The sequence below is a fragment of the Mercenaria mercenaria genome, chromosome 1 (genome assembly GCF_021730395.1).
Source record: "Mercenaria mercenaria strain notata chromosome 1, MADL_Memer_1, whole genome shotgun sequence".
NCBI lineage: Eukaryota > Metazoa > Mollusca > Bivalvia > Venerida > Veneridae > Mercenaria > Mercenaria mercenaria.
The window spans coordinates 49,724,433-49,739,222 of record NC_069361.1 but is presented as its reverse complement, the minus strand read 5'-3'; the positions used below and the strand labels follow the sequence as shown (position 1 = coordinate 49,739,222).

Sequence of the window (14,790 nt, the reverse complement as noted above, 5' to 3'; positions counted from 1 at the left end):
AACTTCACTATTAAATCAAATATTCATTATTTTCATGTAAATGCGTGAAAATACAAAGAAAATAATGTTCATCTTGTTACTAGCAGTATGACAACTGGGAGGGGCCAGCCCGCTAAGTTGTTAAAACTTGTGGGCAATCCCTTTTGCTTTTATATATAATCTGTATACCCATGCATTTATGAAATTCTTAAATTTAGTTCGACGTTTGTATGCATGTCTTGTAAATTTGTATTACCATGAGAAGAAAGCATTTTTTTTTTTGGTTTTGAGACTAAAGCGGGGACAGATGTCAGTATTGAAATAAATCACTAATTTACGATATGGAATCATAAGAACTTTACTCCGCTGACTTGAAATTATATCTGCATTTATTTACCTGTCCTTTCAGAAGTAGAGACAACCAAGACCACGGGACAACCTAGACCGCTAGACAACAACCTAGAATACGAGAAAACCCAGACCACCGAACAACCAAGACCAGATGATTTCAACTATATATGCTCAACCGTGGTAATACAAAAAAAAGTTGAAGCTCATGTATAAACAACTTATATTTTATCTAAATTTTAGAATAAATAGTTATCCGTATCTATCAAAACATCTTATATGTATTTCTATTACCTGAAATCAAACCGGTAACACCGAGAGATACTCCCCGAATTTACTGTAGCATAAAGGGCTTTTCAGTCGTGGATGTTGTGTTAAGGAGAATGTACCTGTCAGGTGGGAACATAATCAAAGGAAAAACGTACTTATTTGAAAACGAATTCATTTATTGCAGAATAAAGCAGCAGACTTGATACTTCAAGAAAAAAATTGAAAAGAAGTTGTGAGTAAATGTAATATATAAATCTCAGAAAGAAGCATGACAGAATTCTTGTCAGATTTTGATTTTGATTAGGGTTATCAAATGAATTTAAAGCAATGTAGACACTAATACTTTCGGAAAGCTTATTTCTTCTGACGAATTGGACTAAATAATTAATCAAACAAAGTGCCGAAAAACGTCTCAAAAATAAGAAATACGCAATCATATGTAGCAATCTGCTAATATGGGTAAATGTTGGATAGTTGTCCTCGAAAATAATTCACTAAAACTCTGAACCAAAAATGCTTTCAAGTTGCAAGAAAAACGCACTGGCATCCACAATCTTAATATTTTCTAGGGGGAGACCCCGCGAACCCCCAACAAGAAGAGGGGACAAATCCCTCTTTCATTTCATCCCTCTCGGCGTTCCATTGCCGGGCCACTTTTCGAAGGCGGAGACGGTCCTGTCTTCGAGAAAGAAATGCTTTGTGGCAGTGTGCCGTTAAATTTATATAAACGAATGGCAGGTTTCTGTTGTAAATTCGAAGTGTATGAGCCGAACAATAAATTTCTGTTTTCTTTCTCATGCTAATCATGACCAGGATCCTTTACAAACAACCTGAAATCTGCTACAACGGTGGAACACGAAGATTACAGTATGTCTGGGCAGACGAGTATCTTCCTTTATACAGATACACAGCTGGATAGTGAAAATCTGGCAAACATACACAATTAAATTGGCTAATCTATTTGATAACAAGATGTATGTATAATTGCAACGAAGATTCCTTTATAAGCAATCATTGTTTAATCTGTTTGGAGTACAGTTAACACTCTGGCTATAGCGAACTTATCAGGACATTATATCTTAGGTTTGTCCTGGGCATCCAGGATTTTAGAAAAAATAGAATAACTTGTAAAAACACAAATTCTATCATTTTTCTACGAGGTACTGCAACTTGTGATGAGTTTGAGTTTGTTTTTAACTTATTGTGTGTGTTTTACAACACAACTCAAACATCTAAGTTCAAGGTTGATTCCATCGGGAATAAGTCTTGAGAGCGATTAATCAAAGCTGTTAGAACTTTTCACAATCGGGAATTAAGAAATTAGTATCAACTTAAAATACAAGAATTTTTGCAACGATGCTCATCACGCCTGACAAAATTGCAGAGGCAATTAACTACAGTTTAACTACAGTTCTAGATGTTGAATAGTAGAATTAAGGAATTGCATATTACAACTTCAAAATTTTGAACAAAAAATTGTCCTGTATACCTGAGTACACCTCACTGGAATGATGTCCTTTGAATCTATCGATTTTTATCATTCTTATGCCATTTTCTTACTAATACTACTAAACTTCATACGGAGTAACTATATTTATTGAACGCCCCTCGTATAGCCCGGGATTGTTATAAACATATATTATAATAACGAACATGTTCCTTATCTTGGATTTAAAATGCATTGAAATACTTTATAACAATTTAAGAACAGTTTTGAAATTTATTTCATTATCCTTGTATTTGCTTGCTTGTTTTGTAATACTCCTGACCACATGAAATATTACATGCATACGCAGAATAAAGCAAGAGAGAATCATACGCTATCTATGTTAAAGGTTTAAAGAAAATTTCTAAAGTAAAATTATAATACAATGTCATTAATTGATAAATATTAGTTGTGAAATCGACAACAAACATTTTCAAACCTTAAGGTTCATTCTATCGGAAAAAGAGTGGGTCTAAATAATTTAGATTTGCGGGTCTGTTACTGAACAAAGGTATTAAAAATTATATACCAATGGATTTGACTTGGAACGAGGTATACGACCAGATAGTCAAACTACGACTACGACTCTTTCATACGATGACGAATTAGAAAACAAAATTGGTTATGTTTTTTTTCAAAATCAAGGGCTGCTTCAAACTACGTGCGGAGTCCATTTAAAATGTATTAATATAATAGAATTGTTTTGTTATTGTTTTGCTGTTGAATAAACATAATAAAAACATCAAATTTATTTTGATTTTCGTTCACTATTGAGCAGTCAGCTGCAAGTTTCAATTTTCTCAAATTATGTGACAAACAAAATCCATTGTATCCTTTGTGTCTATTGTTAACCGAGCCGTCTGGTGATGGTTATATTTGCCAATATATTTGTTTGGTACTTGAAAAAGGCGCGATTAACAAAAATTATCATACCGTTACAATGCATAGATGAGAATGTTTGCAAAATATAGATTCAAGCATTTTTCATGTCTGTTTGGCATGGCTGTATTTATAAAATGACTGTTTTTCTTTCGTTTTTATTTAACACTCAACATTATGTGATGATGACGATGTCACATTAGTATTCGTCAATTTTTATTTTCAATCCGCAAGCCGATATAACTGTCAAAATAACAACAAAATACGTACCTGTCTATTTTAAATTAATGAAACAACCGGTGAATACAGAACCGCAGAAATAAATCCAATCAACGTGAGAAGGAAGACACCGCAGAAACAATGTACGCAGAAATTTAATACCCCCTCATTTTTGAAAAAATCGCAGAATATTAAGCCCGCAGAAATAAGTACTTATACGGTACTAGACAGACAACACATGTATCTAGTTCCTGTCACCCTTTAAATTACCCTAATTGGTTTTAAAAGGCTGACGATTTACGTTTAAAAATATACTTTAGAATGCTTCAAACGGTTGTTTTCATCGTACTTTGTTGACATGACGGACTACTTGTTTTTGTTACTATAAATATGAATTTTGCACGGAGAAACGTGTCCGATTCCCGCCAAATAAAATAAAGGGTAGTTCTTCATGCCGTTTACCTTAAGGGAGAGTTCTTTATCCCGATTATCATTCTCGACAGATGTTATAAATCCAATAACACTATTCTAATAGTATAGTCGAAAGGTGTTTCTAGAATAGCTAACAGTTTTTGGAGGCAAAATATTCTACAACCTAAAATGAAATCTAAATCATGTGCTTCATTGAACTATCTCACATTTTATCAAACGGTCTATTTGATTTAATAAAATCGTTATCGTTCCAAAATTTCTTACTTCCAAGACCATTACGTCTTTTGAATAATTTAACTACCAGACTCATGGGCGGATCCAGCGGGCTGGGGGGTATCAGGGGGTCCTATGATTTTCAAAGTTAATGGTGAAAACTTTTAAAGCTGCACTCTCAAGGTTGAACAAACAGTAAAAAAATCGTATTATAACGTACTGCGTACATCAGGAACCATTTATTACAAGTCCTTTTACAACATACAGGAAAACCCTTGGAAAAGATTCCTACCTTTTGAAACATGAATTTTTTTTAGATCAAACGGCGAACATCCACATCGATAATGGCAATACGTGATTTATATTATACTTTAATAACCCTTTAGAAGCCGGCAAGTCTTGGGCAGGGCGCTTTAACTTAGCCAATGCCAATAGTGAATTTTTCATCATTGTTCATCCGTACCCCCACTATGCTAGTTTTCATACCATGGGAAAATTTGTAAAATAATATTGGATTTCTAATTTTCGAAGTGACGGTTACTTTTTTGATGGGATTCAGGTGCTTGTTTTTCTTACTCTAAAACGTTCGAAATTCGCTCTCCGTTGACCCAGAGAAACAAAGATTTTCCGGGGGAGGTCCCGTACCCTCACCAGCAGGAGGGGAACAGCATCCCGGACCTACCACCATCTGGACCCCTCCTGCAAAAATATCCTGGATCCGCCCCTGAGACTAGACATTGTCAACCTTCAGTCTGTACGTAGAAAGGATAATTACTGTATAAAATACATATCACAGCCACTTAAACTATTTAAGCCTGATGGAGCTCTATTATATCAAATAAATGTTATTATGCCAATTTAACGGCCGGCCTTCATTTAGGGGTTTTAGCATGCCTGCATCTTAAGCATGACAACAGACCAACTTTATGATCTCCGCTGACGTCATTGATAAGCTTAAATGTAGTAAAACTTTGCTAGATCCCTCGTCAGAGTTATATAAAGGAGTGCCTGTCTGAACATTTTGCGCACAGTTTAGTACACCTTACAATTCCAAGTTTTCAACGAGTCAGTTGGATAGCTTCTTCACAGGAAATGTATTCTACATTGTAAATAGCGTTTCGAATACATGAGGTTAGGTTAAGCTTTCGGGCACAAGGCAGCGACCTAAAAGGCTTTATTCATACCTAAGGGCAGGTCCGGATCCAGAAATATCTATATTCGATGATTGAAACGAAGGTGCGACAAGCGAGACAATATAATTACCAAAATAGTTGGGTGCAACTTTGGTGAGTATAGGACACTCCGCGGCTAAAACATATGCATTACTTTGGACGACATTTCAAGGTATTCGGGTTTATCTCAGATTTTTTTGAAAAACATGTAGAACCAATATCATTAATTGTTTAGCTGTTCCTTTGCATACGGTACATATTCACCCAGTGCTTTAATAAACAAGAACTGTCAAGAAGTCACGAAATCGCAACATCTATGAAAATATACCTACAATTGAAACTGAAAGTACTTTTGCCTGGTTGCTTAGCTGTGTTCCTCTTTGTGACCTTGTAATACTTCGCATTTCTGTACAAGACTGATGACAGACACACGGATATAGGATTTCCTTTTACGCTAGGTCTTAGAAACAAAATAACCTTTTTATATCAAATAATTAAGTAGAACATATTCATAAATAAAAAGTGTTATTATACATTATCTTCTGTGAATTTGCTATTTACGATAAAAGAAGGGTGAAAGGGACAACAAGTTAAATAACTCATAATGACTGTTTTATTTTGTAGTATAACAAATTCATGCATGCCCACACACAAAAAATTTTATATTATCAATACACTATTATGCATAGAAAGCTGTGCTACAAAAGGAACAAAACTCCAACACAATGTTACTTCCCCTTATCGGTTTGACAATATTCCTTCACGGAGGTTGCCAAGGGAACTAGAATGGTGTCGACAGAAAATGTTTAATTCAATAATGTTGCATACCGACGGCTCAATAATGTTGTTTGAGCAGCAATACATTCATAACAAGAGGGTCATGATGACTCTGTATAGCTCGCCTGAGTAATATGACCTACATGTTTCAAATGTCAATCTGATACTAAAATATTAAGAAAGTAGGTCAGTAGGTTATATTTATGGTCACTGAAAGTCAGTTTTAAGATCGATGTGCAAAACTGTAAATGTCATCAAAATTGCAAGACTGTATCTTAAAAAACAAAAAAGGAGGTCGCACTCATGATCACTGAAATTCAGTGTAAAGATCAGTCTGCAAACTGTCATCCAAATTTTAAGGTTGTGTCTTAAAAACAAGAGCTCCGCCAAGCGGGGCAATATACGCCCGACCGGTTACATGAGAGATTTGGAGCATAATTTAAAGAACTTGACTGTTGAAGCCCAAAGAACAGGAACAATAAAAGGAAGAAATTCCAAACAAAAATTCTATGTCCACAAAATATCCTTATCAGGTACTGGTATGTCAAAATACACATAAAATAGGAGGTACCGTCCATGTTGTACCACAGAAAAGTGGTCTCGGATTTTCCCTACGGCCAAAAATAAAAAAAAGTTTCAAAAGAATCTATTTATAGCAACATAAAAGGGAAGTAATTCAAAAAAATATTGTAAGTGAACAAAAAAGGAATCTGCCAATTAAAAACAAAACCTCTACAATGCAGAGCAATATACAAAGTAAAGTCATATATGACCTTTGATCCCTAAGTGTAACCTTGACCTTGAAGCAAGTCATCCAAAACATGTGCTCTGTACGTCGTATCGGTGTGATAAACATTTGTCCAAAGTGTCTTTGAAATCCTTCAAGCAGTTCAAGAGTTACAGAGCGGACGCGAAACAAAATGATATGACCTTTGACCCCTAAGTGTGACCTTGACCTTGGAGCGAGACATCCAAAACATGAGCTCTTCACATCATCTCAGTGTTTGAAAGCGGACATGAAATTGCTAGCGGACAGACGGACACCGGGGGTAGGTCAGCAGGTCACATTCCACCTGACCAAGATTCGAACTTGACCTAAAGTTCATCAAGGTTAACATTATGACCAAGCTTCATGAAGACAAAGTCATACATATGGCCTCTAGAGTGTTAACAAGCTTTTCCTTTGATATGACCTGGTGACCCAGGTTTTGACCCAAGATGACCCAATATCAAACTCCTCCAAGATTTATTGAGGGTAACATTCTGGCAAGCTTCATTAAGATTGGGCCAGAATTGTAACCTCTAGAGTGTTAACAGTCAAATCGTTGATGACGACACAGGGCGATCACAAGAGCCCACCTTGAGCACTTCATGCTCAGGCGAACTGAAGAGTTACAGACACGAAGTTTAGTTTTTGATTACTTAATTGTAACCTTGACTATTATTTGAATCTAGCATGTGTCACATCGAATTATAACATTTAATAACCGTGCCAAGTAATTTGAAAATCCATTCAATCATGGAAAAGTTACTGATAATGAGAAATCTCACTTTCCAGACCACAAAAAAGCAATAACACATTTACATTGAAACATCATGAAAAGTTTTTTATAAAACAGGTAGAAAAGACTTATACTTTTTCAACAGGACTAGATTATTAAATTACAATATTTTTTTGTAGAACTGTGCTCAGAGAATTGAAAATAAAATGTGCCAGTAGATGATTAATCAAAATGCACTTGTCTAAACTTCCATGTACATAATGTCATTAACAACTGTGAGGTTTCAAAGTATTTTGTTAATAAATAAAGCAGGTTCTTCAAGCATGGCGAATATTTCTTTTTCCCTAATTCTTGATATTTCTTCTCTGATTTCCCCAATTTTTGTCTGGAAATATGCTAACACATTTTGTATTTTCCATGTAGCCACGTTACAATTTTTATGTAGAATTATGCTCAGAAAATTGAAAAAAATCCAATGTTGTTGCAGTATTGACTGGACACATATTTTCCAGAGGAGTAAACTTTTCTTAATTTCCATATGCATTATGCAGTTAGTAATTGTGAGATTTCAATGTATTTTGCAAATAAATCTAAGACTGGTTCTTCGTGCATGACGCATATTTTTCTTTCTCCCTAATACTTGGTATTTCTATTTCTCTGAATCATAAAATTTGTGTCTGGAAATATGATTGTACATTCTGTATGATCGATCAAATACTTCAGCTTTTGTTGACCAATGCTGCAAACACGTGTGGCCCTTTGGATGAGCATCTGAAATTTAAGTCATTTTTACTCTAGTATAAATCTTACATGATTCATTTGTTCATGAAAACCTCAAATTTTAGGATACAGAATGTAAAATGTTATATCTTAAAACTATAACAAAATATCAGTCTGACAGATATTATCAAGAAAATGTCATGACTTTATTAAGAAGTGGTAAAACAGTACCAACACAAGTAATAAAGTCTAAAACTTATGAATTTTAACAGATGATATATATTTGTATATATGTCTTCATACATCTTCATTTTCAGCTAACGCTATATGCACAAGATCACTTTATGTCGATAATGTATACATACTAAATTTCTTTTGAATTGTTTGACACTGTATAAGTAGGCCTACATAATGTACAAGTGTATTTGTGATATTTTAAAGTAAAGGACATAACCCAAAATGAAGTAACCTGAAATTCAGAAATGTAAGTCTGGCAATATGTGCATGCCTACTTCATGTTGATAATTTCGTATCAACTAACATTTCCATTGTTACACAGTATGAAAACTGTAGGAGGAGAGGAGTACAATAAAAACAAAAATATTTTTTTGTATTTTAAAAGAGGGCATAACACCCCAAAAACAGATATAGGCCCTGGCGTTTATGGTAAAGATGTATAACAAGTTTCAAAAGTATTGGATAGAAAGTGAGGGAGGAGCTGAGTACATGAAGGACAAAAGAAATTGTTATATAATCTGCAGAAGGAGTTCTTTAAAGCCAAGGTATCAATGTAGCTGTGATATAATAATTTAAAAATAAACAAGAGCTGTCACAGGAGACAGCGCGCTCGACTATTTCGAAGCTGGAGAGTAAAACAAGGCACATTTGACCAAGCTGGAGCTGTCACTGGTGTGTTTAATGACTCCAACGTGGATGAAATATTGGATAATAGCTTGTGTCAAAAGTACATGTAATAAGTTATAAGAGAGATAAGGATCAAGTGTATCAAAACATTAAATATTAAGTATATTTCTTAGCAAAAAGGGGGCATAATTCATGCAGTATTGGTGCAAGAGTGATGCATCTTGTGTGTGTCATGTTGAATCAAATCCATTTTGTAAATTACTTGAGATAAAGTGAAAATGCATCAAAATTAACCTTTAATTCTAAGTAAAAGTGACATAATTCATGAAACATTGGTGGTAGAGTTATGGACCTTGTGTCATATGATGTGGGTGATAAAGAGGAACAACTATTTTAGTTTGAATCTAATCCATTCAATAAAAACTGAGTTAGAATGAAAGTGCATCAAAACTTTAACCTGAAATTATAAGTAAAAAGGGGGGATAGTTCATGAAATAATGATGCAAGAGTTATAGCCCTTGTGTCATATGATGTTAGTGATGATGTTGAACAAGATTTTAAGTTTGAATCAAATCCATTTAGTAATAACTGAGATAGAGTGAAAGTGCACCAAAACTTTAAACTGAAATTCTAAATAAAAAGGAGGGATAATTCATGAAATACTGGTGCAAGAGTTATGGCTCTTGTGCCATATGATGTGAGTCATGATGTTGAACAACTATTTTAAGTCTGAATCAAATCCATTTAGTAATAATTGAGATAAAGTGAAAGTGCACCAAAACATTAACCTGAAATTCATTCTAAGTAAAAAAGGGGGGTAATTCATGAAATATTGGTGCCAGAGTTATGCACCTTGTGTAATATGATGTGGTTGATGATGCTGAACAATTTTTTTAAGTTTTAATCAAATCCATTCAGTAATATCAGAGATAGAGTGAAAGTGCACAAAAACTTTAACCTGAAATTCTAAGTAAAAAGGGGGGATAATTCATAAAATATTGGTGCTAGAGTTATTACCCTTGTGCAATATGATGTGGGTGATGATGAGGAACAACTACTTTACGTTTGAAGTAAATCCATCAAGTAATAACAGAGATAAAGAGAAAGTGCATCAAAACTTTAACCAAAGTGCGGACGCGCAAGGACGCCGACGCCGACGCCAGGTCGAGTAGGATAGCTCTCCATACTTCGTATAATCGAGCTAAAAATGACACATTAACTGAACAAATAATAAAATTTGATAGTCCTGAAAATATGTGCATGTCCACTTCATGCTGATGTTGTGTACTAAGTTTCATTTGAACTGATAATTGGTATATCCATAAAAGAATTTAATAAAAGCAGCACTAAACTATTCTGTACCTTTTTTATGTCTACTGTTCATGGTCTAGCCAAAACTCTAAGACTGCATTGAGGGTTTTTATTCACCATATCATACTGTAACTGATATAAAAGTCCAACATGCACATTTACATATATATAAATTTCACAATTAACTGTGTTTTCTCTTTAAAATTCAATTGCTGACACTGTATAATTATTAAAACAATTTTGAGAATCAGATATACATAGATCTAAAATCAATTATTATAGTTTGTTTAATAAATGCTAGATGTCACATTTATTTTCAAAACACTGACACCTGCCTGTATAAAAATGGTGAGTAAATACGGCAGTCTTCTTTGTAATTATAGCATTCATTGTCCCATTATTTCTTTTGATCAATTTACATCTTCATCTCAAATAAGTGCAGTCCTTAAAAAAGTAAGAGTATTAGGAAATTAAAATTATATGGAATCTTTACAAGTGTGCATTTATATACTAAGTATTGTAAAACCACTATGTAGCTTCACTTCTTCAATTAATTTTATTTTGTAGATCTATAGCACAGCTGATGTACCAATGTAGCTGAACAATTCATGCATGTAATGAAAAATAATTATACTATTTCTTTAATAATTAAATCTGATGTAATATATGTTATTGTCAAACAACTTGTATAGATGTGTTGATATTTTAGTGCATGACCATGCTTCATTCAGACCCTTGACCTTGTCAGCTATGCAGAGGTATCCTTTCTTCAAATTCTTGACATATAAAAATATTGATATTGACATTTACCTTTCTGTACTATTGGTCGCCGTATCATCTGATCATGCATTCTTGTGAAATAAGAAATTAAATGTGCGCCGAGCACAGGTCCAGTAGTAGGGGGTGGGGGGGGGGGGGGCTACTTCCATGGTGCAGGTTTTCATTCATCTGAAACAAACACAAGACGAATAAAATACACGGTAGGGAATAACGTTACTTAACGGCTTTTTTATTCATAACCGGGTGATTCAGGCTCACGTCCAATCAAACGTTTTATGCACAGGGTTTTGGACCGTCTTCTTTCTAAGTTTCAAATTATGTCAATTTGAATGCCAAAAGAACATCAACGGTTTATTTTTGCAATGATCGATTTACTATCTATGAAACAACACGTTAATTCTGCATCTTATTATAAACTCTGGTGACAATGATACACACATGCATATACTACAGTATGTTCTCCAACCAGAACATAGATGTACGTTTAAATGGTTTTGACTGGGAAAATCGTTTCAAGGTCTTGAAATACAGACGACTGATTATCAACTTTATTTTGAACCCATTGCAAAATAATTAATTTACTTCTATATATATATATATATATAAACTTGCGCTTACCTTCGTTCCTAATAATATTAGTAATAGAGCAACTCCACCTGTCAAAATATGTAAACAAATGGGAGGCCTTTTGACAGAACAGTCATGTAAACATCCGAAGAAAATAGTCCAAATTTATTCCAGTTACTTCCATATGCGATACTATTGTCAATTTATAATCATATGCATAATGTATCGCATGTAGATTTAAGCATAAATTGAATGTTTGTGAATCATGTCCTTTAGCTGTTTTTACGTTAAGCGCCGAAAATTATGTAATCCGTAAGGCCATGTGCTCGGGCCTGATCGCAATTCTACGCACAAACACATTTTAGTGTGAAAAAAAATATGCTGAAATTTACATTTTATTCTGTCATTTACATTGTGACCGCAACCGTTTCTAAAAATAAAATTGACACATCTGACATTTTTGTGTATTGCTCTTGTAAATAATATTGGGGTTTTGTTATAAATGCACATGTTTATCTCAAATTAATAAAGAAATGATGATGTCTGTATGAAAAAAAAAAGAGAAAATGAATATTATCTTATAATAAATGATCAACTCTTACAGGCCTTTTTATCAAATTTATTTAAAAATTGATTGCTCGCAGGACGTAGATGTTTCATCTAGGTAAGTTTTGGTCACAATTTTAGACAGGAAACTGCTTGCATGTAGCAGCTGTCGATTCTGAAAATAACATGACTCCCTAAAAATATTTTTTTCTGTTTTCTGTCCGGACTTTCAGGTACAAGCTGGCATTTATTTTTTAAGGTATATACTTTAAAAGAAAGCTTAATCATTTTCAATGGGCGTTTCATTCATCAAAATGTGTAAATCTTCAGAAAAAAATCGCAAAATGGTTGTAAAGACAAGCACTAAAATATCGATATTTTGGCTAAAGAATGTACCTTAAAGCTTTTGCGCAGACCACTGTAGACATAAATTGAATAGACATTTTGTGTATGATTGCTTCCGCAGTGCATAATGAGAGTGTTAAATTGACTTAAGATCAATTACTAATCTTTTGTTATTTCTGAAACCTGATACACAGGTATGTCATTATTTTGAATACAATGCTTTAGGCAATATTTCTTTTTTTCTTTTTAAAAATCATATGTACAAATATCAACTATTTAAATAGTTTTGAGAAACAATTTTAATGGAAGGTGTTTGGGTCTTTGTATGACCGTTTTGAAAGAAGCGAGACGTCTTATTGAATGATAGTGAATATCCATTCGTAAACATTTTCTGATTCCGGAGTATAATAGCTATAGCTTTTAAATTTACATTTTGACTTGAGGAGAACAGCTATTGGTTTTGGAGTAAACAGATAAAATGTGAATGTCATAGCAACCAGGAGACTGACAGAAATTTCAAACTCTTAAGTAATAACAACTAAGGCAATTAAATTTTACCAAATGACAAAGTACCACCATAGAACGGTTTCCGTTGCATGTAGGGTCCGTTACTTAAAGATTACCGCCACAGAGATCTGATTTCAATTATGGCACTATTGTTCGGTTAGAATGTATATAGGCTACAGCTTTTTAACTTTACATGATAACTTAACACCATTTTTGTATATCTGTTGATTTAGGGTTCAAAGATCAATGTCACAGTGACCTACATATATTTTGCACCACTAGAGAAAAATCACTATTGTTTCGTGGTGAGTGGCTCCAAAGTCATGATCAAGGAGACCTAACCTAATTTCTACATTTTTTTCGTTTACATATCTTAAGGCTGAAACTGTTATAACCTTCAGTTTTTAAACATTACGTATCGACTGAATATCGCTAATGGTAAAGCACCAGTAAATATGTATACGATTACGGTACCGTAATGCTAGCCTCCGATTCTAGGATTACGGAAGTTCCGTATTCCTAGACACACCTATGAGAATAGGCTAGAATTACGGAAATATTTAAGAGGCATCAAATATATTTTAGGACATGAATAAATGATGTTGTAAAATTACTTTTTCACTTAAAATAGCGAAAACGAAATAAGAAAACGTATACGGGTGTTGATTTCGCCCGATTCTATATGCGAGGAAATCTAAAGTGACTGGCAAAATCAAATCATAAACTTTTAAGGAATGAATATTTTAAAAAATATTGTTTAACTATTTTTAAGAATATATATAATTCTTCATTTGTCTGCCAAATTTTAGAAAAATATATATATTTATTTAGTGTGGTTTTGGAAAGAAAAACTTGAAATGGCTGATCGATAACACGAAATAATAGGGCAGGCATGAAAAAAACACGATATTTTAAGTGAAATAAGTAAGTTTACAATAACATTTATGCATGTCCTGACTCCTGACATACATTTGATGCCTCTTAAGTACTTCTGTAATCCTAGCCTATCCTCATAGGTGTGTCTAGGAATACGGAACTTCCGTGATCCTAGAATCGGAGGCTAGGATTACGTTACCGTAATCGTAGCCACTGCAATGTATATTTTGTTCCACTTTTGGTTCAGCTTTTTAAACGAGAAGACATAACGCAATTTCTTGTATATCTAAATTCAAATTCTTAAGTGTCCAAACAAAGCAATTTTTAAAACTTGATCCGTTCTGCCCTATCGAATTTCGTCGGTATGCATAGCTATTGTTATCAATGATTTGGTTTTGTTGAGTTTAACGTCGCTCCGCTATGTTATTTAGTGTCGAATAAATTAAATACGTAGTATAAGTAGTATAAATAGAAGAGGTGGAAACTCTACATAACCTGTGTACGAAAATAACATCTAAATGTATATTAGAAAACTGTAAAATTAATAGTCATTACCTTAAATCTCTAATTCTGCAGGGTAATCCATAAAAAGTAAAAAAGCAATTTGAGAAATAACTATTCCTTTTAATGAGACTGCGCATGCGCTGATTTTTCACTGGCGGACCTTGAGAGTAACACTACTACATGAATAATAGTCTTGTAATATTTCCTAACTTAATTTATAATAGATATAGTTAACACTTTGAAAAGTAATTTAATCTTTGACTTAATCCTTTAGTATGTCAATGATTTAGTTTGAATCTTCGTGGCTGTGCATATACACTTTTGCGTTAAGAATATAGATAAGTATAATTAATAATCTCACTAGCTCCCCTACGGGGCTACAATTTGACATAAACAAATCCTGATCTACAATTTTATACAAAAGGTAAATTGGGACATTACATGTAGTATATCTTTTAAATGTATCATAGAGCAAGTTTTTGTGAAAACAGAT

At 33.6% G+C, this 14,790-nt stretch overlaps 1 protein-coding gene across 1 annotated transcript in view; it reads right to left on the bottom strand.

Annotated features, from left to right (window-relative positions):
* Window positions 1–14,431, bottom strand: part of LOC128558223 (uncharacterized) — a 46,084-nt gene extending 31,653 nt beyond the window's left edge. Inside the window, exon 1 of the mRNA XM_053547101.1 lies at window positions 14,349–14,431. The gene's annotated coding sequence lies outside the window, so the exon portion shown is untranslated. The remainder of the gene's footprint in view (window positions 1–14,348) is intronic.
* Between the last annotated feature and the right edge of the window lie 359 nt (window positions 14,432–14,790).